The sequence below is a fragment of the Ornithorhynchus anatinus genome, chromosome 7 (assembly GCF_004115215.2).
Source record: "Ornithorhynchus anatinus isolate Pmale09 chromosome 7, mOrnAna1.pri.v4, whole genome shotgun sequence".
NCBI classification, from domain to species: Eukaryota; Metazoa; Chordata; class Mammalia; order Monotremata; family Ornithorhynchidae; genus Ornithorhynchus; species Ornithorhynchus anatinus.
This window is the reverse complement of record NC_041734.1, coordinates 53,637,807-53,659,366: the sequence shown is the minus strand read 5'-3', so window position 1 is coordinate 53,659,366 and position 21,560 is coordinate 53,637,807.

The following is a 21,560-nucleotide window of genomic DNA, read 5'->3' as shown; positions in this document are numbered from 1 at the left end:
CTCTGGCCTGGAACGCCTTCCTTCCTCCAATTTGACAGACAATTACTCTCCCCCGCTTCAAAGACTTACTGAGGGAACACCTCCTCCAAGAGGCTTTCCCAGATTAAGCCCCACTTTTCCTCATCTCCCACTCCCTTCTGCATCGCCCCGACCTGCTCTCTTGGTTCTTCCCCTGTCCCCACCCCACTGCACTTATGTACATATCTGTAATTTTGTTTGTACTGATGTCTGTCCCCCTCTCTAGACTGTAAGCTCATTGTGGGCAGAGAATGTTACTGTTTATTGTTATAGTGTACTTACCCAAGAGCTTAGTACAGTCCTCTGCACACAGTAAGTGCTCAATAAATATGATTGAATTAATGAATACAGAGACTGCTCATTCATTCATTCAATAGTATTTATTGAGCGCTTACTATGTGCAGAGCACTATACTAAGCACTTGGATTGTACAAATCGGTAACAGATAGAGACAGTCCCTGCCCTTTGACGGGCTTACAGTCTAATCGGGGGAGACAGACAAGAACAATGGCAATAAATAGAATCAAGGGGATGAACATCTCATTAAAGCAATAGCAAATAACTAGAATCAGGGTGATGTACATCTCATTAACAAAATAAGTAGGGTAATGAAGATTTATACAGTTGAGTGGATGAGTACAGTGCTCAGGGGATGGGATGGGAGAGGGGGAGGAGCAGAGGGAAACGGGGGAGAAGAGGGTTTAGCTGCGGAGAGGTGGGGGAGGGTAGAGGGAGCAGAGGGAAAAGGGCAGCTCAGTCTGGAAAGGCCTCTTGAAGGAGGTGAGCTTCAAGTAGGGTTTTGAAGAGGGGAAGAGAGTTTGGCGGAGGTGAGGGGAGGGAGGGCGTTCCAGGACTGTGGGAGGACGTGGCCCAGGGGTCGACGGAGGGATAGGTGAGAGCGGGGGACACTGAGGAGGTGGGTGGCAGAGGAGTGGAGCGTGCGGGATGGGCAGTGGAAAGAAAGAAGGGAGGGGAGGTAGGAAGGGGCAAGGTGATGGAGAGCCTTAGGGGTAAAATACACACAATTCCCCTCTCACACACACATACACAAATGCAACCCTGCACACAAATCCATATGGACACACATCCTGAAATTGGGGCATATCTGGACAGGTTCCCCTAAGAACATTCAATCCATGCCCATCTCCCTGAGAATCCTGGTGCCTCTATGGAATTCAGGAGTAAAGCCAGAGGTGCCTCACAGCCTGAAAGTGCCATTTGGTATCAGCTGTGGGGCTACAAGTTACCACCCCCCCCAGCCTGCAGATTTCCTGCCGCACAGCTGACGATCCCACACTGGGAAGGAAGTGCCAGTGCCCCCAGGGGAGGGGGATGCCAGATTGTTCTATCAACCGCTCCATTCACTGAGCATGCATTACACATCAATCACATACACATTTCCTACTTTAGCACAAACTTCCTGAAATAACTGGCTAAAGCTCTGCATAATTCAAAATCTGATTTTCATAAAACAACAACAAAAAAAAACAGTTCAGCAGCAACAGCAGTGTTTATTGAGCACTTATTGTGCGCAGAGCACTGTACCAGACACTTGGGACCAAGCAGTAGATGGAGAGTTTATAGCCCTAACTGGATATGTAAGCAGATAAAAATGTCAGAGGAATCATAGGTACAGGAGTAAGGGGAGATAAGGCAGTCCTTAGATTTTTAAGATAATGTTTCTGACAGTGGACTCCTAACCACGCAGGTGCACTAGGATGGATGCTGATATTCTGAACAGAGAAGAGCCGCTTTAATCCTAAAAAATAAAGGAGAATCTGTTAGCTCAAATTCTTTTACAACTGCTGTAATATTCATTTTGACACGTGTTCAGGACATATTTATGAAGGAAGAACACATTCTTCATTGGGCATAAGATGAATATATATTATGAGTAAAAAAAATAGTATGTTTATTGTCTCAAATTCCTACTGGGTTAATAGAAAAATTAACCAGGTATTTCAAAAGTGGTAGTTCCATACCTGATTTGTGCTAGACCTCCCTCAATCTCATTCATTCAATCATTGAAATTGAGTGGAACAGAAAAATCAAATTTTTAGTGTTTCTTTTAGGGAATATTTTGTTCACATTTGCACCATTCAAAAGTTTGGTTTTGAGGCCCATTACCCAAAAGGTTAAAGAAAATAGCAGAAATCTTGCAGACTGCTACAGATTTTGTGGGAAAATGAAAAAAGGATTTTTTTTTTCTTCCTGCCTAGGGACTGCTACTGCATCAACTCTGATCCTTCTGGTTTCTTCAGAAGCAAGAATGAGCATAACTTTGAATAGAAACTCAAGTTTTTTTCTAGTAGATATGAGATTTAGCTGGTAAAATAATAACATGCTTTACAGACACTTATCCTCCCACATATGCCATTCTTGATTTAGATTATTTTTTCATATCCCCTTATTTCCTTTCAGATCTTTCTACTACAGGAAGCATTCGAGATCCCTGGAATATTCAAGCAAAAAAGGGAGGCTTTTCCAGGTTTTAAAAATTTAAGGGGCTTGATGGCCATGCCTGAATGAATTCAAAGCAAGGGAAAGGCTTTTTTTTTTCTTTTCTTTTCACCAATATAAGCAGACATCTGCTAAGAGCTCCCAAGGGTATATTTTACACAGGATTGGGAAAGGACTGCCAGAATTGCTAGAAGCCTTATTACATTTTGCATATGTAACCTAACTCATGTTTATTATGACTCCCTAAGTCTACAAGTTCAGGAATGGATATTTTGAGGAAGGTGGAGAACAACTACTATTTTCATAGGAAAATAAACAAGTGGGAAATGGCATTAAATTGTAGCATGTGTGAAATGAACTGGCAAAAAGAAATCTGAGGAAGGATGGGCTAACTTCCCTGACTCTCGTTAAAATCCCTTCCTGCCAGCAGCCTCCTTTTGAAGTAGAGTTGAAACACCAATTAAAAGAAAACAAGTTGAAAATCACATTATTCAGGTGGAGTTTATTCTGACCACAAAGCAATATCAATCAAAAACATTGAGGAAAAAAATCCAGGGATACCGTAATTGGGCATACTGCACCTGGCCATTCTGTCCCACAAGTAGCTTCCTGACTATTAGTCTGTTTGGGGTTGGAGGGTTAGAAGAAGACTTTGTTAAACCAGACTCTCATAAGTAGAGAGCAATAGGACAGTTGAGTTTGGGTTCCTTTAAAAGTATGTATTTATCAAAATGATATCATTCCAGGATGAGCCATGTTTATAATTGTCTCCAAAGACTGAACTGTTCATTCATTCATTCAATAATATTTATTGAGTGCTTACTGTGTGCAGAGCACTGTACTAAGTGCTTGGAAAGCATAATTTAACAATAAAGAGAGACAATCCCTGCCTATACCGGCCAGTCTAGAGGTGGGGGGAGACAGACATCAAAACAAGTAAACAGATGTCAATATAAATAAATAGAATTATAGATATGTACACATCAAAACAAGGAAACGGACATTGCTGTCATATTTGTTTCTAAAAACAATATTCCTGTCAATTAATGGTCAGTTGATAGATGGGTGTGTGTGTGTGTTTTCTCACTGAAGTACCTATTATCCATAAAAAGAGGGATGTATTAGGCTAAAAGGCATTTAAGGGTGTCATAGGTTTACCTCACTATAGGACTAAATTCATTACATTCTAACTCACAGGATTCTTTTAATCTGTTTTTGAGATTCATAAATTTGGGGTATTTCATCACATACCTGCTTGGAGTATAGTGGACCCCATGATTGAAAATTGATCACATTTCGTCACCTCTTCATGTCAGTTTTTTTCCTAGACATTTATAATAGTTCATATCATCAAGCTGTTATGATGACACTTGGACGAGCTCCTATTTTGAATTATCTTCTCTATCTTTTAGTTCGTGAGATAGAAATGTAAAAAGGAAAGTCTTTCAAATTAATGGAAGTTTAAATGAAGCTTGCAATTGTATATGAATTCCCCGTGCAAAGGAAGTCTTTAAGAAACTCTGGAATTAGTTTCTCCTAGGACTACAACTAGGAATTATTGTATTAGTTTTGCACCACCCTATTATTAGTTAACGGTATACACATATGCACTCAAATACGGAGAGATACTGAATGCTGTGAGATTTTAGCAGTTTTTCACAGGTGCTTTGGTAATTGTGATTCATTAGAAAAGTCACAGTACTCAGGAGCCCTCAGACTTCTGCTTGAGTTCAGTGGTCTAGTGTTAGGGCTTTGAATTGCAACATAAATCATGTCCAAATATTGGCCGACTCGAGACCTGATAACCTTTAAAATTTTTAAAATAGTTTGGTGCTTCTTTGCTGGATTTCTAGATGTGTGCCTTGGCTGCATATTTCTGACAAGGAAACTCAGGAAATGAAAGCCACGTTTGTTTGCAGGATTGACGAGAGACATATACTTTCCTCTCGCCACTCCCCAGCATACCCACTCATTTTTATTTAAAAGAACAGATTTTGAACAAAACTGCATCCTTTTAAACACAGACCAGTCAAGAGGCTATTTCTGAACTTGAGTGTAACAGTTTGCCAGCTATTTATTCTGGGTAATCCTCTGACGAACTTTGGGGATTATGTTTAGTTAATGGTGTTCTAAGAAGTCCTTTCTCATATCAGGAGGCATCTGTAATTACATCTTAACTTGATTTATTGTTTTCTTTTGCCTTTGGAAGCTGGGTTTTCTTTTTAAGTGACAGTCTATCTTTTCTGTTATAACTTTAACCTGGACTCGGCCATGAAGGAGAAAGGTCACTGATTAAAAGGACACCTATCTCTAGTTTACAGAGTATCAGGTGACAGTATTTGATCAAACTTGGCTCTTTGCTGTTAGAACAGAACTTGGATGATATTACTAAATCTACAGTGCTGCTGACTGGTTCAATGTCATTTGAAATTACTTATTATTGCTACTGCTGTTAAGTTTTCCTAATGTAATAGGTGCATAAAATCTCCAAATGGAAAGGGACTTCACAAAAGGCAACTCACCACATTCATTTCCTCTTGCTTTCTCATTTTCCATCAAAATGTATGTATTATACTTTCTGAGCAAAATGCAATTATTAGAATTAGATTACAAGTCTTATGGTATTTGTTCAGTGCTTACTATGTGTCCGACACTGTAGTGAACACTGAGTGATGATATGATGATAATTAGCTAACGTGATGATCAGGTTGGAAGCTGTCCATGTCCCTCATGAGACTCATAGTCTTAATCCCCATTTTACAGTTGAGATGATAATAATGATGATGATGATGGTATTTGTTAAGTGCTTACTATGTGCCAAGCACTGTTCTAAGCACTGGTGTAGATACAAGGTAATCAAGTTGTCCCACAAAATTACTTTCTCTTGTCAGCTCACAGTCTTAATCCCCATTTGACAGATGAGGTAAGTGAGGCACAGAGAAATTAAGTGACTTGGTCAAGGTCATGTAGCAGACAAGTGGCAGAGTCAGGATTAGAACCCAAGTCCTTCCGACTCCCAGGTCTGTGTTCAATCCAATAAGCCATATTGCTCCTCTAATTCTTCTACAATTTCTTGGGCCAAAGTAACTGCTTCCAAATATCATTATCTTACTTAAAATGTTTGCCAGAAAATTAGGTACTCCAGTGACAGTTGCATTTCTTGGTTATCCATTATTCTGGCTCTCTCCAAAGGGTAGCTCAGAGTGATGTTCCCCACCGATTCACATTTAAAAAAAGCTCTAAATGGGTCTTTTGGCCTAGGTAACTAACACTGTATCTAAAAGGGACTTGAAAGTTAAATGATGACCTCCTCCCTTCTAGACTATGAGCCCATTGTTGGATAGAGATTGTCTCTCTTTGTTGCCAAATTGCACTATCCAAGTGTTTAGTACAGTGCTCTGCAAACAGTAAGTGCTCAATGAATATGATTGAATGAATGAATGACCAGCTGATAGGCAGGTATGCCAATTATCATCTAATGGGAGCATGTCTAGTACAGTACTAAGCGCTTACTACAGTTTTCTGCACAAAGTCAGTACTCAATAAATATGATTGAATGAATGAATAATCTACATTCTGGTGCGATAGAAAAGAACTGTGCATCTGTCATGTAGATTACATTTTTCCTGCAGAGGACTTGCAAAATAGGCTGAATAAAATCAACTTACCATTAGGATATTGTAATAGTCATGGTGTGATTTTAAAATCATGGCTATATAATAATAATTGTGGTATTTGTTAATTGCTTATTATGTGCCAAACACTTCTAAGAGCTGGGCTAGATACAAAGTTAATATATGCAAACAAGTTACCGTTATATTTGAACAAAACCTATTTTTCAATTTCCAAAGGGGGCTTTTTTCATCTTTACTCATGACCATTGTGTGCAACCAGCCAAGGATAGAGGAGAATTGTGTACTTAATTTTTATAGCCTCAACTCTAGTCCCTATCTCTTCTTCACCGCCTGGGCCTTCCCAACCTGAATTGCATTCCATAGGCAGATTAGATGCCAAATGCCTAAACATTTCTCTCACTTTACCAAATGGGGGGGTCCTGGGATTTCAGACAGTAAAAATATGATGTGGGGACTGCTTAAGATAGCTTTCACCAGGACTGAGAGCTGTTATTCACAGCGATCTCTGAACCAGCACCACAGAGGAAACTGAAACATGAACTGCCAGCCCTTGATGAAAATCTGGACTAACCTTTTCTTCTTGGTGGAAAGAGCCACTGACCCAAAGCATGTCATTCACACCAGTGAGGGAAAGAAATTAATGTAGTGGTTTTGGAAGAGTGACTTTTAGATTCATTTAAACAGCACCTGACCTGAACTCTGTATTTCCCAAACAAATGTTTTGGGGATCTTAACCAGTGGGAGGAAGCTATTTTCAGAGTCAAAACAGTTAACCACAAGCAATCTTCCCCTTTGATATTTAGTAATGAGGCAGGATAATGACACCGGCTGTAGATAAGTGGAACTCAAAGGGCAGTTTTCACTTGGTTTATGGAGGATGTGGGAAAGGCAGAGGGTTTGGAGTCCGGGGTGTGAGTACTAATGCTGGGTCTTCAAGCAAAGCAATTCTCTGGGAATTGCTTTCCAAACAAAACATGGAAAAATTTGAATGGCCCAAACATAGCTCCAAAATCAAGAAAGGAACTCCCAATCTAAAAAAGAAAAAAAAAAAAAAGAAAAAGGAACTGGAGACAGACATATGAAGAGAGACGATCAAAACATTATCAATCAATGGTATCTATTAAGCACGTACTGTGTGCAGACCACTGTACTAAGCCCTTGGGAGAGTTAATACAACAGGGTAAGATAACATAAAAATGAAGCACCAAGACTTTTAGGGTTCTGCAGGTGGGAGAGCAGAATTTCGTGCTCCTCACAGCTCAGAGCTCACAGTCACAGTGACCGCTACAAGAGTAGCCGCCATCATTTTCTGGCAGTGGTGCCAGGCTGTGGCTGCTTTTCTCTGTCCCACTGGGGGAGTGAAAGGCAGATTGGGATGGTGGCTCCTTGATGAAGTGGAGGAGAGCAAGTGTGGGTTTCTGGGGAGGGGTGGGTGTGGCAGTCCAGTGGAGGAGGATGCCAAGGGCCATAGATGTTCCAGTGAGAAGGTGGCTGTCGCGAAGAATTTGGTGGAGAGAGAAGCTCTGGAGCAGCTTTGGGGAACGCTCTGGAGCAGCTTAGATGATCATGACCAGGTATTGATGCCCTGGAAGGAGGAGGAAATGCAGAATTACAGAACGGGACAAATGCCAGTGCAAATGAGGTTGAAATGGGAATCTGAGACTGAGCATTTGGCTGCTTTTTGAGTGGTTTTTGGCTCTCCATTTTACATTTCACATTTTCCCTCAATGTTTGCAAGTTGGGACATTCTATTTGTCTTTGCATTTTCGTTAACTTTTCACATAGAAAAACTTCCTCTAGACTGTGAGCTTGTTGTGGGCAAGGATTGTTACCCTTTATTGCTGTATCGTACTTTCCCAAGCACTTAGTACAGTGCTCTGCACAAAGCAAGCACTTAATAAATATCATTAAATGAAATGAATTAATTAATTTATAATTCAAACATAAAACATATGCAAAAAGAACATGACATTCTCTGATATGTATTTAAATTGATTTTGATGAGAAAAACTTTGGATAAATTTCTCAAAACGTGAACAAGACAATCAGCTGAAAAATCCCACATTTAAAAAAGTGGACAATTTTAGGTAAGGAAGCAGTAATGTAGTGTTAATATGTGTTCTTTTTACTTCGTCTTTACTCCATACGATCCCAAAGAGATGAATTCATCCAACCTTCCAAGTGAGGGAGCCTTTTAAACAGGAATATATAAACAGCCATATTGCATATGTAGTCTTTGAATTTCAAATGCAGGAAATAGCCTTGTGAGTCTTTAAGTGGGTTTCTACCCTTCATACATATGTGAATGTATTTAGGTTGCATTAGAAATTGAAGCCCCCTGCCAGGAAAATAATCTAGAAGCAAACTCATTTTGATGGGCCCATCTATATTTCTGCAGCTTTCATGTTCATAAACTGGAATGATCCTGTACCTGATGACGTTAGTTTCTCAATAAAATGCATGGAAGAGCCAAGAGGGGAAGAATTCTGAGAGACCTTCCTCAAAAGGAAAGAAGCATTCAGGGAGGTCTTGGCCAGTAGCAGCCTTCTGCATCTGGAGGCAAATTCCATCCTCATTATTCTCAAAATATAAAGTTTATTTACATCCAGTCACTATCTCCCTTAAATATGTGGATCTTTTTATAGCCAAAAACTATGCTGCAAATGACGTCTCTAGTTGGCGAATAAGGACATGACCGGATTTTAGATAGGGTATAGGTGGGTTCCTGATGAAATTATGTGTTTCATTCTTGGGGTGCAGATGTTAGAGAATCATCATCATCAGTGGTATTTTTTGAGTGTTGTTATGGACAGAGCACTGATCTAAATGCTTGGGAGAGTGCGGTAGAAGACTTGGTAGACCCATTCCCTGCCCACAATGAGCTACAAAGTAAATTAACATGCTTTTCCAAAGTACAGAGTGAAACAGTATTTATTAAGAAACTGAGATGCAGAAATGTCAGCTGAACTTGATAGGCTCACAGAAAAAGTTATCGACAGAACTGGGAGGAGAATTTACAACTCTCTTGCTGCAAGAGCATTGCTTAATATCCCAGCCTTTCACTTGAAATGTGCTTCCAGAGGGACACGTTTTCACAACAGGACCTTAAGCCAAATTCTCCTCCCATGTCTGGTTTCCCTTGAAGCCACGTGGAAGGAAAATCTGGTCTGATATTGTTTTGCTACGACTACAGAAAAAGACTGTGAAACTTGCACTGCAAAGTAATAAACTTTTTGACCTTCCCCCAAGGACTCTCACCACCTCGCCAAAAAAATAAAAAAAGTAAAAAAAGGATTCCCTAAACTATGTAGAAGCAATTCCCCAACGCCTTTATGTGGCAACCTTGTTCTCCAGGCAGTAAGGAAATATTGCCTTGGAATAAGAAAGTTTATTCTTTTCAAGCAGTAAACAGTCTTATAGGTCTGTAAATGAGTCCCCCTTTATGGCAAAATTTCCGGGAGAATAGTTCATCTTTGCAATTAAACAACATTTACAATACTTGAATGTATTTACCATAAACAAAATTAAAATTTTTTATAGCTGTCAATTTTTGGATAAAAAATAAAGGTTTTTTGGTAAAGATGTTTTACAAAGGATTATTTACAGAAAATATTGGTCTTAATAAAGAATTCCAACAGCATTGAGAACAACCACAATTTCTAAAAGAATGCATTTTTTTAAGCTAATTCAGAAGACTTAGAACCTAAAAAATTTGATTTCTGGATGGGGAAGATTAAGAAAACTCAGCCTGGAGGCTGGATGGATGTTGCATAAAATAAAATGTTTTCAATAATTTTGGTTTGTTGTGTTTTTAAAGCCTCTTTAAACACTCTTTTGATACTTTAGTGCCAATTTTTTTTTTACCACCAGGAATAAAGTTTTAATCCACAGCCTACTACAAAAAGTATGAATGAAAGCTTTACCTAGAGAAAATATTGGGAATGAAAAGGCTGTGCTGTTAAGCATTGTGTTCTTTCTTTTAACTCCTCTTAAGTACCTTGTTTATTAGACTTCTTTGTGAAATTGTTTTCTTCATTGAGTGTAAGGATTCACCACCACTGTTTCTCCTGGAAGCTCACTTGTTAAAACAGTCACACATCTCCTCAGTAAAATAAAAGAGATTATCACCTTGAGGAATGGAGGGCTTTGAAACCTCTCCACCAAGGAAGAGCCATGCCCTTTACTAATTATCCTCAGAAAGTGGCTAATTTTGAGATCTTATTTCCAAACTGATTAAAATGCTCAAGGCAATTCTATTTGCCTTTCCCAAGATAGGAAGAGTTGGTGTTTTAATCAACTCAGACTACCTTGTAATCCAGAAGCAACATTTTGCTTCACTGAGATTCTCAATTCACTTCCAAGTCTTATTGTCTGGGTCAGGCTGTCTCTTTATTTTTTCGGATCTGGATCTTTCATTTAGAGTCTCCTTGATTCAACATCCTTACTTGGACTTGGAAATAGTTTAATCTCTGAGGATCCGAGTTGCCTGAAGAGTTTTCTTACCCAGCTGACAAGAGAAAGTAATTTTTTTCCCTTTTACCTACTTTTGGGTACTGTCTGGGTTGCTTTAAATTCTTTAGTCAATACATTTTTCACAAAATTTATTCAAATCTAAACTGCATTGCCTAGCTGTTAATATCCTGATTTTAATTTGTGCATGATTCTTGATCATCTCGTAATTCTTCCAGTTGATGTCTGTTACAATAATTTAGTAGAAAATGTCACTAGAATCCCATCCAATCTTTCCTGTTTATTTAAAGTTATGGATTTTGAATGTATCTCACTTACACATTACTATTCCCGGAAAAATGACATAATTTAAAATCAGACATTCAGTCACTAAAAGCCTCAGCGGACTCTATGCCTGCAGAAACGAGGAATTCACTAGGTAGAAAGGGTAAGAAAGGGTATTTCAGATCCAGTCCTAGTCCCAAGCTAATTGAAGTGAAGTAGCAGAGGCAATTGTGGGCTTCTGCTTCATTCTTCAACAGGGAATACAACATGAATAAATGTATTCATAAGCCAGGGTAGTAAAAGGGGAAAATCAAAAATGCACATTCCAATTTAGAGCTGGTTATTAAAATAGTTAAGAGTCTGCACTAGATGGATCTTTTCTGAGAATTTTATATATATAAATATATATATACTAGAAAGATCTGCTTTGCCCAGCTCTGCAATTTGGACCTTGTTAGGAGGGGAGCATGTTTTTGAGGCCAGGTGCTAATAATCCTGTTCTAGATTCTAACCCAAGAACTGTGACATAACATGTTACAGACAGAGGATGTCTCCTGCATGGAACCTTCCTCAGACCCAGCTTCTCACTTCATTAGCTGACTTGGGAGGCCACAGAAGGACTGCCTAGAATTTACATCTGGCCCGAATCCCATGGCCTGCTGCCCACTTACATACTAACCCAAAGCAGTGTGGCTTAATGGTTAGACCGTGGGCCTAGGACTCAGAAAGACCTGGGATCTAATCCCGGCTCCACCACTTGTCTGCTGTGTGACCTTGGGCAAGTACTTTAACTTCTCTGGGCCTCAGTTACCTCATCTGTAAAATGGGGATTCAGAATGTGGGGCAAGGACTGTGTCCAACATGATTGGCTTGTATCTACCTCAGGGCTTAAAACAGTGATTGGCACATAGTAAGCTCTTAACAAATACCATTATTCTTATTCTTATTATTCCCTTTTCCAGGCTCTCTGCTGCTGTCATTCACTCAACCCAGCTTGAATTGGAGAAGCAGCAAAGCCTAGTGGCAAGAGCCCAGGCTTGGGAATCAGGGGATTTGAGTTCTAAACCTGGCTCTGCCACTTGTCCACTGGGTGACCCTGGGCAAGTCCTTAACTTCTCTGTGCCTCATCTGTAAAGTGAGGATTGACTATGACCTCCAGGTGGGACAACCTGATTACCTTGTATCTACCCCAGGTCTTAGAACAGTGCTTGGTGAATAGTAAGCACTTAATAAATACCATTATTATTATTTCTCGCCCCCCCCCCCCCACCACTAGACCGTAAGCCCTGTGTGGGCAGGGATTGCCTCTATTGCTGAATTGTACTTTCCAAATGCTTAGTAAGTGTTCTGTACACAGTAACTGCTCACTAAATACAAATGAAGGAATGAATGAGCTATTATTAATTTCTGTTAATCAGACAGAAATCTTGTCAGCTTTTAGGGGGGGGCTTTGCCTTGCCTGTTCAAGATGGTACATGTTTTGCAGTTTTGTGGATTTAGGCAGGAAACTATGGATTGGCTACCAACCTGCGGCATATACCAGAGATGAGTAGGCATCTCATCTTGCAGGTGAAGCCAATTAGGGTGTTGTTTCTGATTTAAGGAACAAGTGGGTATATCAAAATGGCTTCCTATTTCTGTAGGCAGTGCTGTGCTAGATGAAGGTAAGTGAAGTCTGGAGGTAAATGCTGTTTAGCTCATCTCTACTCTTCCCAGTTTTGCAGAGTCTGCTCTAATCATGATCTTGCAGCAGAAGTTAAACTACTGCTAGATATTTGGAGTGTTTATTTGGACTAGGAGCCTCAGCCTCTAACCACTGGCAACGGGTCTGTTGCTGAATTGTATTTTCCCAAGTCCTTAGTATAGTGCTCTGCACACAGTAAGTGCTCAATAAACACACTTGAATGAATGATCTTCTTGGGATCCATAGGCTCCTGCCAGATTGTAATCTCTTCATGGACAGGGATTGTGTCTACCAAATGTATTCTTTCAAGTACTTAATGCTTAACACACAGTAGTGTTCAGTAGATACCACCAATTGGTATCTGGTTGATTGCCATGCCCTGAGTCTCTGGTTTACTGGACTCAAGGTTTAGCATTGTGCCATAAATTATACTTAAATTATCCACCAGGGCTTCTCAGAACTAGTGTTTGCCTTTATGTAAATTATGTATATTTGCATTTGGGATTGTTTTTCCTTTTTTATAGTTCTTTGTGTCCCCTGTCAATTACTTATGTTCCTTTTTGTCAGACAATGAATCAATAATAATAATGTTGGTATTTGTTAAGTGCTTACTATGTGCCGAGCACTGCTCTAAGCACTGGGGTAGACACAGGGGAATCAGGTTGTCCCACGTGGGGCTCACAGTCTTAATCCCCATTTTACAGATGAGGGAACTGAGGCACCGAGAAGTTAAGTGACTTGCCCAAAGTCACACAGCTGGCAAGTGGCAGAGCCGGGGTTCAAACCCATGACCTCTGACTCCAAAGCCCGGGCTCTTTCCAGTGAGCCACGCTGCTTCTCGGTGCTGGGGTTTTTTTGAGCACTTATTGTTTGCAGACCAGGGGACTTAGTGCTGCTTGGGAGTGTTCAATGCATCAGAGTTGTTAAAACAGACTCCCTACCCACAAGGAGTTTAGAGGCTAGAACATATTTTCTCATATGTGAGTTTGTCTTGTCCCTCCCATATTGGCCAAGATGAGTGTTTAGATCATGGGTAATGTATAATTAACTACCCATTTAGTAAACATGCATCCACTGCTTAGAAAGAAAATGCCTGAAATTTAACAGTTCTAAGAATGCTGCATTCTAGAACCAAACTCTTTTCCCCCACTCTTTTTTCTTCGGTGTAATTTTAACTTCCCTGTTAGTTGACTTGGAGATATTTTTCACTTCCTACAGCGAACCTGACATGAAATATTGTTGCGCTGCTTACATTTCTGTTACTGCCCTTTGCAATAGAAAAGAATTTTTTAGACCTATGATTCATTTTTGAAGAATAATATAATGTTGGTATTTGTTAAGTGCTTATTCTATGCTAAGTGCTGGAGCATACAAGGTAATCAGGTTGTCCCATGTGGGGCTCACAGTTTTAATCCCCATTTTACCTCAGATGAGGTAACTGAGGCCCAGAGAAGTTAAGTGACTTGCCCAAAGTCACACAGCTGGCAAGCAGCAGAGCTGGGCTTAGAAGCCATGACCTTTGACTCCCAAGCCTGGGCTCTTTTCAGTGAGCTACGTCGAATAGATTTATAGACATTTTTAAAAATACCCAGCTCTACCCCAGCATGCAACAAATACTCAGTTTTCATTGGTAAAAATGTAACTTTCTGAATGAAATGTCCAAGCACTTTTCAAGCCTGCAAAATAAAAAGCAGACCAATATAAATATAGAAACTTTAGTCTACAGGGAAAAAAGTACTCCCACTTACAGATTATTATTAAATTGTGTCCCTTGAGAATTTAGCAAGTCTACTACCCAGCAATGTGACAGAAACATATATGTTTCAGGTTGTCTCTCTGGATATGTTGATATGTTGAAAGTGTGGTCTACGGGTTAGAGCGCGAGCCTGAAACCTGGGTTCTAATTCCAGCTCCTCCATGTGCCTGTTGTGTGACCTGGGGCAAGTCACTTAACTTCTCGTGCCTCAGTTACCTCCTCTATAAAATGGGAATTAAGACTGTGAGCTTTATGTGAAACAGGAATTGTGTCCAACTTGATTATTTGCATCTACCCCAGTGCTTAGTACAGTGCTTGCCCACAGTAAGCACTTAAATGTTCTTTTAAAAAATACCCTTTTCAGGCATGCTGTAAAACTTAATGAAAATTGGTAAGTTAAAAGGACTATCCTCAGGAAGGGAAAGTTGAATTACAATGCATATTTGGAGATAAAAGAACATTCAATATCTGTAATAACAAAATTCCATGTCTACTGACTGATTTATGCTATTTTTAAAACAAGCCTCTTTCCCTTTTCCCGGCCTCCCTCCAGAGGTTTAATGCATAACCTATTCAGGCAGGGAGCCTCTCAGTTCTAATTGCTTTGGCTAAAAACTGAATTGCTGAACAGGAGAATTGTTTGAAAACACCCTAGAAATGGGGTGGTGTATTTATTTTTCACTCTCTTCAAATAGACTAGGAGAGTCAATTAATGGAAGATATACAGCTTACCTTGTTAATATGCAAAATTCTAGATTTGCCCAGAGGAAATTAATGATTAGAAATCATTCCAAAAGGAAGTGGTGCTTTTCAGAGTTTCAAAATAGTAAATTGTGGTGGGGTGAGTTCAAAGCTCTCTAAATCCCAAAGTTACCTTTCTGTAGTGTGGAAGACGGGAACAGAGCAAATAGTTTTTTAACACGTGTCATAAAAGTCAGTTAGGCTTTATTGTGTCGGACAAATTGCTCTGGGCCAGTTCGTTTGGTCTCCCTTTTTAAAAACAGATATAAAACCTGCAGCATACCCATATCTCTTTCAAAGCCCAAATGTCTGACTTTTTTTTTTCCCAAGGAATAATATAACACATTCATCAAAATCACATTACAAAGAAAGAATGAAAGGTTCACTAAACATCTGCTGAAAATATTAGTGCTGAGAAGGTTGAGCTGGTCAGTCCTGTAATATTTCCTTTGTACTGCTCTGAAATATCACGCATGTAGAGTTTTATCTGTTTGATATAACAATCTCCTTTTCTGACTGAGAACATTCACAAATGTTTCCAGTGGCTGATCACACTTGTTAAAACAAGGGGGAAAAAAAATCCCTTTAAGATGAAAGAGTTTATTACCTTGAGAGCTGGCCAATTTATTTACTGTACCTTTAGAAGTGGATTGATAGAAACGGTTACTTCTTAACAAGGATAATGTGTTGATCGGTTGCATAACAGTATTTCCCTGTTTGTATGAATTTGGCCTGAAAAGTGGGCTTTCATCATTTATCATTTCTTGGAAAATTGCAATATTTCATATTCCTACATACAGCAAACTTTACACATTTTTAGTGAAACCGTTGCAAAATACTACTTCTTAGTGACCCTTACATGAGTCATTTTTAGCTTTTATTATGTAGCATTCAAGAAGCTACCAAAATGACCTGGACATTATAATTAGGTTACATGGACAGAGCTATTTTCATTCTAAAATCAAAACAAACATAAATGGCAAACCATAAAACAAAGCCATCTTCCATCTGCTCAGTATAAGGTTATGCCCTACAGGAAAGGAAAGAGGCAATAAGGAGGAGAAGAGAGCAGAAATCAAAAGAAAACAGAAGGTGAAAGGATACTCGTCCGTGATAACGATGATATTCCTAGCTATCTTTAATTCTCAATTATCAGCGGGGCTTGTCGATCTTTGTTCAGCACCGCTTGAAGCTGTAGACAAACCAAGAGTTTGAGAGGTTGGTAGCTTTCAAGAGAGCAGGATGTTTTCTTCTGGACCCTGCCAGCTTTTGCTGGCTTCAGTAGGAATTCTGGGAATTTACTGAAAGCAGAATTGGACTTGTGGTCCTTATCAAGCACATGTTTTTCTTATTAAGGCTTTGGTTTTTTTTTAAGATTTCAACAAGAGGCTGTTTTGTAGGGCTATCATTTAGAGGTAGCTGGAGCTCTTTACATGTAGAACTCTTTTGCTTTAAAGATCTTACAGCTCCTAAATACCTCCAGATTACTTTGGTTTCTAATGAGGAAAAATGCAACTTCAGTTTCAGATTATATTTGCATCTCACCTTTCTCCAAAGGGACAAAACACTTCATGAATCCCCTCTACCCTGTAAACTCCTTGTAGGCAGGGATCTTATCTTCCAATTCTATTGTCTTGTATTTACCTAAGAGCTTAGTACAGTGCTTTGCACACAGTTAACACTAAAAAAAATCACTGATTGACAATAGATGTATCATTTGTATTGGAAGATGACAATTCAGATTGTGGTGCCCTATCCTGAGGCATAATAATAGTAAACATGGTATTAGTAGATTAAGTACAGGCCTGGGAGTTGGAAGGTCATGGGTTCTAATTCTAATCCAGGCTCTTCCACCAGTCTGCTGTGTGGCTTGGGCAAGTTACTTCACTTCTCTGTGCCTCAGTTCCCTCAGTTGCAAAATGGGTACTAGGACTGTGAGCCCCGTGTGGGACAGGGACTATTTCCAACCTGATTACCTTGTACCTACCCCAGCACTTAGTTTGGCATATAGCAAGTGCTTAACAAATACCAAAATAATAATGGTGGTATTACTATTATTAATAACTGTGGCACTTGTTAAATGCTTACTTTGTGCCCAGCAGTGTACTAAGATGAAGATAATCACTTTGGACACAGTCCCTGTCCCTCAAAGACTCACAGTCTAATTTGGAGAACAGGCATTGAATCTCCTTTTTACAGTTGAGGAAACTGAGGCACAGAGAAGTGAAGTGACTTGCCCAAGGTCACATAGACAAGAGATAGATCTGGTTTAGAACCCAGGTCCTCTTGCTCTCAGGCCCATGCTCTTTCCACAGGGAGACAATACTTTTATACGTACTGTTGTGAACAATGGTGAAAACTTACCTCTCTCACCCTTGACCTTATGACCAAGTGGTTGGCAAAACTGGGAGATTGACAGGGACTAGGATGCAGTATGGACCCAGTGACAGATTTTTTAGACTTAAATCTACAACAGCAAGACAGCTTCTGGGTCGATATGTATCTGGAATCTTTTGAAGTAGGTGCACCATCGTAATAATTGTTCCAATATTTCCTATTTCCCCAAAAGCAGGAACTTTTTTTTCTGCATAAAAATAGTAATTTATAGGAAAGGTCCAAGAGAAGGATCTGGTGAAGAGAGATGGCAGGTAATTCTGGGGGGAAGGAGGGAGGAACAAGATAAAGGAGTCCCAAGGAGAATTACAAATCAAATGGATGCCACCTGCGAACTCTGGTTTACAATTGTTTGAATCTTCCCTGCTTTGTTGTGCTTTTCCAACATTTCTCATAAGCAACAACAAATGACACCTCTTCATCTTGAGCCAACCAGTGTCATTTGCTATCACCCTTGTCTCTCCTATTTAGTGCAGCTGAGGAGTGAGAGAAATGAAGTGATCTGACCTAGGCCATGATAGTGTTGAGATAGGGCGTGGACTTTGGTTTATCAATTCCTAGTGCAAATCTCAGTGGTCTAGATTAGCATAGCTCTGAAGTGGGGTGGAGAAGGGGTTGCTCAATATTACATTGACCTGGAGATTAACATTGATCTTTTCCTTCCTGACCTGGATTCTCAGTGTCCTTTCAAACAGCAGTAGGAAGAGACACGAGAAACAGAAAACCATCTACCTTAAATAGAAACTCAAATAGGAAACCTGACATTCAATCCAATCGGATTTCTGTCAATTTAGCGAACAGCTAAGAATCATAACCTCAAATTCTTCTTTTCACGATAGGAATAGTTCTTTGTTTTGTCACCCTTCCGGAACAGCTGGTCTTCGGGTCGCTTTGAAAAGGACAATTTATTCCAGAAGTTTGAGTGCCTAGTTACTGCCTTTAATGTGGTGGTTGGGGATGCAGGTACTTCAGGGTGGCCCAGGATAAAGAAACCCCATATGGTTTTCCCTTGTTCAATTGCCAGCTGGATAATCAACTTCTAATCCTTATTGCACAGGATCAGGGAGACATAGTCAAATCAGCCCCACCAGGTAGCCCTTAACCCCACCCACCAGCTCCCTAGCAGAAAGGATAATTCCATTGTGGGAGAGATGAAGAATAATCACCCCTCTGACACACGCCACAGTCTATTCAGTGGCAGGGTGGTCAGGAGATCTCCTTGGGTCAATGCACAGCACCAGAGCTGCACAATAGATGTGTGGGGCACCTGGTGCGATCTGCAAGGGATTTCTGCAGCTGGTACTGGTTTCCTACAATGATAGGGATTTTTTTTCTTTTCAACCTTCTCTTTAGAAACTGCAGTCCCAAGGATTCACCTGAAGTAGGCCTATATCCCAACCAAGCTCCCTTATGCTTGTGTGTGCGTGAACACAAACATACCCTTCCACTAACACACACTGTCGCTCAAGGAAAAGAATTCCTTACACACACACATTTCCACTCAGTTGCTTTTGCTCAAGCAATTAATAACACACACACTCTCTTCCCTTCCCACACAAACACTTCCACTCTTTCACACAATTTCACTCACATATTCAGAGGAAATTCACTAGATGCTGAGTAACAGAGCAGGGTCAACCACAGCAGTTGAGGGGGAAAAAAAAAACTGCATCTGCTCTGCTACAGTTGCCATCTCTTCCCTGGGATCCCTGGGGTCCTCGGGGTTCCTGCCTCCGAGCTGTGGGGATGCTTGTGTTGCCGGTTGTAAACTGCTTACCTTGTGCTAGTCCCCTCTTAACTCCTGGGAAGAAATCCAAGGACAAATGATTCGAGCCCCAGTGATCCTTTGTTTGAAGTACTCCTAGGGCTGTTTTTCTCAGGTCAGTCAATACCCTTGGGGTTGAAATCTTGCCACTCATTCTCTCCTCTTTTGGAATTTCCAATGCCCTTCACACTTGTCTAGAAAATGTGAATTTAGGTGAGAGAAGTGATATTTGTACGGCATATTTGGGGGAGTTCTCACCAATTCCCTGGATTGCTATTTCCCCTGAGGCAGAAAGTATGGTGAGGATTTTATTTCATTTATCCTCTAGGCTGCATGTCTATCAACTCTGTTGTACTCTCCCAAATACTTAGTATAGTGCTCTGCATACAGTAAGAACTCAGTAAATATGATTGATCGATTGGTTACTACTCTAAGATCTTGGACCCAGCCCTCAGGCCTGGGGCAGAATCCTAGCTGGGGCAGGTAATCACAGACCACCCCAGAGTCAACCAGTTTCTGCCACTCCTGATCAGAGAAATGCATCCCTTACTCCTAGGCCCAGCACTGCTGCTACTGCTAAGCGGCTTTTCAGAGTTTAGGTGAAGGCCCAGAGGGAGTAATAGGTAAAATCATCATCATTTACCGTGTGCAGAACACTGTACTCAAAGCATGGGAGAGTACAGGATTGGAAGAAACATTTCCTACCCACAATAAGTTTACAATTGAGACAGGGAGAATGGATGGTATGTTTCAATCAGTCATATTTATTGAGTGCTTAGTGTGTGCAGAGTTCTGTACTAAGCCTTTGAGAGTAGAGTATAACAACGTAAGAGTTGGGAGACATGTTCCCTGCCCCCAAGGAGTTTAATAATAATAATGTTGGTATTTAAGCGCTTACTATGTGCCAAGCCCTATTCTAAACATTAGGGTAGATACAAGGTAATCAGGTTGTTCCACCTAGGGCTCAGAGTCTTCATCCTCATTATACAGATGAGGTAACTGAGGCACAGAGAAGTTAAGTGACTTGCCCAATGTCACACAGCTGACAAGTGGCAGAGGGGGGATTAGAACTCATGACCTCTGACTCCCACGCCTGGGCTCTTTCCCCTAAGCCATGGTGCTTCTCTTACAGTCTAGAGAATTATTTAGATTCTTCCTGGACCTCAACCAAATTCCTAAATTCTGGCAAAACAATAGTGTAGTGATTATTTGCAAAGTTCTTTTTTAAAAAAACCCACCATCATCAGTTAAGTGCTTACTACATCCCAGGCACAGTACTAAGTGCTGGGGTGGATACAAGGTAATTGGGTCCATGTCTCATATGGGGCTCAGTCTTAATTCCCATTTTAGCGCTGAGGTAATTGAGAAATTAAGTGATTTGCCCAAGATCCCACAGCAGACAAGTGGCAGAGTCAGGATTAGAACCCACAGCTCTGAATCCCAGGCCTGTGCTTTTCCCACTAGGTCATGCTGCTTCTCATTAGGCTCTTGTAGGTTGTTCAGGATGGAGTCTAGAATGCATTTAGATTCCTAAGTGTTTTCCTTTTTGTGCATGAAAATACAGGTCACTTTCTATGTCTGTTAATAGTATTGATTGCTTGAAACCATATACCGAGGTCATGAACATGCAAAATGGTGCAGAACATTAACCCAAAGGACCTCAGTAGTGTTTCAGAAACAAATAGAAAAAGGATTGCTCTTCACAAAACTAATTTGCATTATTATCTTGGAATAATTTTACATAAAGATACTCTAATACTGGAAATCCAAAGAGCAGGGCCTCAAAAATGCACTGAAGCATTGCTCTAGGCTGGAGAAAGCTAGTTTTGAAGTATTCTGCTCAGAGTCTACAGCGCATGGGTAATTTTCCAATGAGCGCCTTGAATTTCCCAGTCCCATCTGGTGTATATTTCATAGGGTGAAAAAGATGAGACTTGGTTAAATTATGGATGTGGACTTACCCCTTCATCATGTAGGGTGAAATGTAGGGGTTATAGACATTTTTATCTACTCATTGAGGAAACGTTCTCATGGGGTAATATTCACATCAGTTCGCACTGCTTTTTTCACCTATTTTGACTTGTGCAGCGGGCTGTTCTAGAGGAAGATAGGTATAAGGCTTTAGGTGTGGTGATAAAAAGAAATCAGCCACTAGTACCCAAAGGGGAAAAAAGTCTGAATCTTTTACACAAAGGCTTAATTTCATATGTACCCAAATGAGATATGAACAGAGTAACTTCTAACCTCCTTTTTGCATGTCAGGAGTTAGGGGACATTTTCACTACCTCACCCACTGATGAAAAAAGAAGAAAAAAAACCCAGAACAAACAAAATAAACTGCCCGATCTTTCTTCCATTTACTTTGTGAGTCAT